Consider the following 4234-nt stretch of genomic DNA (forward strand, 5'->3'; position numbering starts at 1 on the left):
AAGGGCCCCCAAGGATTGTTTTCCATTGGTAAATGAATGAGAAGTGGAACAAATTGACTTTCATGATCACTAAAGTTTAGAAGAACTAGGAAAAGAAAATAATGCTGAATCTAAAATTTAGTCTCATAAAACTAATAAAGGTAAAATACTTTATTCTCATGTAACCCCCAGGGGATTTTTGTCCAGTGAAAGTGGCACATGGAAGGATGTTCCACAAAGACTCATTCAGTGATCAGCTCAGCATGGTTCCACACTAGACCTCCAACCAAATGAGAGCTAGACACTCATCCCCTTGGCTTCAATTCATTTAGGAAAAAAGGCATATCTTTGGATAGCTCACTGGACTCCATGCTAGCACACCAGGATGATAAGACTTCATTCCTGACTCAACATACAGGTGGAGACCCATCACTGTCTGACCTAAACCAGGCCACCTGTAATTAGAAAATAAATTCACTACCAGCCCAAGAACTAGGTTAGTAGATACACAAAGATTTTAGGAGTAACATCGTAAAATTAGAACAGAGGAGGTCTTGAAGGGAGAAAAAAGGGTTTGGTAATTATTAATGGGCAGAAATGCTAAAAATGATTTAAAAAATTCAGCAATTTTCAGAAGAAATCTTTCCCCTATTTCAAGTATTTCTAGAAAATGAATCTAGATGCAGTTTTGAATAGGCTTGTATACCAGAAGTTATATTTGATTTCTCTTATTTTTCTATGTCCAGTATAAGAAAAAAATTGTACTAAATCACTGCAGGTACTGTCTAATTAAGTCATATTCAATAATATATTTTAGTCTTCGAATGTACCCTACTAAAAGTTAAAATACAATTTTTGAATCAAATAAAAGCTATTTTAAATTTCACTCTGCCAATTTCTAAAATGTATTCAGAAATTTATATGAAAATTATTTCAATGGCCACCGTGCTTAAATCTCTTTTATTTTAAAATATACATTTTCTATGGGATAGGTCGGTGATGGGTAGTAAGGAGGGCACATATTGCATGGTGCACTGGGTGTTATACACAACTAATGAATCATTGAGCCTTGCATCGAAAACCGGGGATGTACTGTATGGTGACTAACATAATAAAATAAAAAATCATTATATAAAAAAAAAAAGAATACAGAGACAAAAAAAAAATAAAAAAATTAAAAAAAATAAAATATACATTTTCTTATTAAATCTATTTATTTGAATTTTAATTAACATTCAAATATGTTAATTTGTAAAGATACTTAAATATGCCAATGGTCCTATTTCCTTCCTGTGGGTGAGTATTTGAAACACATTTCTGTAAATTTAAAGGACCCTTTAAACTTTGAAAACATAGCTATTATTTTGTACTTTCAAAACTTGGTGTTGCCTATGACCCTTTTCAACTGAATGTCTTCTAAGCAGTAAGCCTGCCACACTTCACCCATGTAATGGACACCCTGTGGATACAATCATGATGCTTCATCTTCCTGACAGCATTCTCTTCTCTCCTGAGGGAACTTCTAATGGGATGACTCCGGTGTCTTGAATGTTTTTTTCAATTTCCTTCATATGATACACAGCCTATTCTTATTATGCTGTTTTTTTTTTTCTTTTGTAAAAATTCAGATCTAGAATTTGGCCTACTGTAGTGTATTGCTTATAGGACTCTCTTTTCAGCAACTTTGAACAGATTATTGAGGTTTAATTGACATACAATTAACCACACATGTTGAAGAATACAATTTGATAAGTTCTGAGTATGTAAATAAACATATATTGGTCAAATTCTAAAAAGATACGTTGAAATATTTGTTTCTTCAGGATGTGACCTTATTTGGAAATAGGGTAACTGCAGATGTAATTAGTTAATATGAGGTCGTATTGGAATTCCGATACGACTAGTGTTTTTTGGTTTTTTTTTTATGTTAGTCACCATACAGTACACCATTAGTTTTTGATGTACTGTTCCATGATTCATTGTGTATCACGCCCGGTGCTCCATGCAATACCTGCCCTCCTTAATACCCATCACAGGGCTAACCCATCCCCCCACCCCCCTCCTCTCTGAAACCCTCAGATTGTTTCCCAGAATTCATAGTCTCTCATGGCTCGTCTCCCCTCTGATGTCCCCCCCCCCTTCATTTTTCCCTTCCTTTAAGAAGTGGGAACTTCGGAAAAAGACACAGATGCAGGGAAGATGGCCATATGAAGATGGAGGCAGAGACTGCAGGGATGTTGCCCCAAAGCCAGAAACACCCAGGACTATTACAGACTGGAAGAAGCAAGGAAGGATCCTCCCGTAGACGCCTCAGAGGAAGCATGACCCTGGAACACATTGAGTTTGGACTCCTAGTCTCCAGAACTGACGTCATAAAATTCTGTTACTTTAAGCCAACCAGTTTGTGGTAATTTATTATAGTAACCCTAGGAAACTAATAAAATTTGCAGTCAGGAAACTGACACCAAAAATAGCAAACAAATGCATCACCTCAAACAGTTACATGATCCCCTTGCCATTGACATCTCCCTAACACTCACCCCATCCCCGTGAAACCACTGAACATTTTTCTGTCATCCTAGATTGCATTTTCTACAATTTTACATATATTTTACATAAATTTATAAGAATTCTAGAATGATATGAAATATATTATAGACATTTGGCATGCACTGGATTCTTTCAGCGTAATTATTCTGAGACTCATTCATGGTGGTGTTCATTCACGTGCACATTCACTTGTTGCTCCTTTGTGTTAACAAACAGTATTCCATTACATGACTTTACCACCATCAGTTCATTCACTCACCTGCTGACATACATTCAGATGGTTTACAAAATCCTGGCTATCCGAAATACACCAGCTATATACCTCATACGAGTGTACAAATATCTGTATGGAGTTACACTTTCACTTCCCTTGGGCAGAGAGACCCCTAACTGTGGAATCACTGGGTCACAAAGCAGGTAAATGTTTACACTGTAAAGGAACTACCAAACTGTCTTCCCAAGTGTATGAGAATTCCAGTTCCTCCACACCCTTGTCAACACTCAGTATGTGTATTAATTGTGCTTGGTTATTTTCTGTATATTATGACGTTCTGACCTCTCTTGGGAGCCTTCAGACCCGGGAAGAGACTGCCCTTCCCGGAGCTAGAGGATTCCTGAAGATAACGACAACCTTCCCACAAGCACGTTTTCACGTACACACCAAGCAGCGCACTGTCCGTGCCCCAACTACGTCTTACCCAGCTCTCCCTCCCACGTCCGTACGGTCGACATGTGTCCCCTTGCTGGGGAGCACACATGCCAGGACCGCAGCGGTGCCGGAAACTGTGGAGAGTACCGAACCCCGCGGACACGACGCCCTTTCCTATACCTAAGCCCCTCTGACAAAGCTTAATGCCTACAGGAGGCACCGGAAGAGACACAGCAGTACCCAGTAATAAAATAGCGTCATTATAGCAATATACGTTCACAAAAGCACACGAACGTGGTCCCCCTCTCCCCAAATCCCTTATTACACTGCACTCACCCTTGTCTCTGTGACGTGCTACGAAACATCCACAGCAGGACAGGAAGTGGGACGAACGAGGCGGGCGCGCCATGTGATGCAGCGTGGGCAACCGACTATTCACGCTCCGACGGGAAGGAGGCGGAGCCACAGCTGCTCCCCGATGCAGGTGCGAGTGCGGAGCTGAAGATGCGGAGCCCAGTGCTTTCTCTGCCTTGAATGGGTTTCAGGCAACTAGAGACCACCTCTGTGGCCCCAGACGCACCAGAGTAATTCGAACCGGCTAAGCCTAAAGTGTTGACTCCTTCTTGCCTTGTCTTTCCTGGGGGAATTCCAAGGTGGCTCTGGCACAACTGCCTTCCTGGTTGGATTTACACTCTATTATTAAAGAAAGTCTTTCGTATTGATTTGTTTTTTCATAAGACTTCCCTACTTCATTCATCTGTTCTGCCTCATCATTCCTTTTTGATAGGCATCGAGCATTCTCGCATCTGCAAGGATGAAAATACGGTAGCTATTTATGAGACCGCCATGAAACTGGAAAGGTTGAAAATCAGTTTTTGATACAGATTTCCATAAATAGTTTTATTATTATATTCCTAATCTCTAACTGCTGAATCCTAGATGAATCTCTTACTTTGTTTTCTTGAAACAGAACATAATTTAAACTATTTTCGGTTTTTTTGGTTTTTGGGTTTTTTTTGTTTTTGTTTTTTGTTTTTTTTTGTAGCTGGTCTGTGA

The sequence above is a fragment of the Ursus arctos genome, unplaced genomic scaffold (assembly GCF_023065955.2).
Source record: "Ursus arctos isolate Adak ecotype North America unplaced genomic scaffold, UrsArc2.0 scaffold_37, whole genome shotgun sequence".
In the NCBI taxonomy this organism is placed as follows: Eukaryota; Metazoa; Chordata; class Mammalia; order Carnivora; family Ursidae; genus Ursus; species Ursus arctos.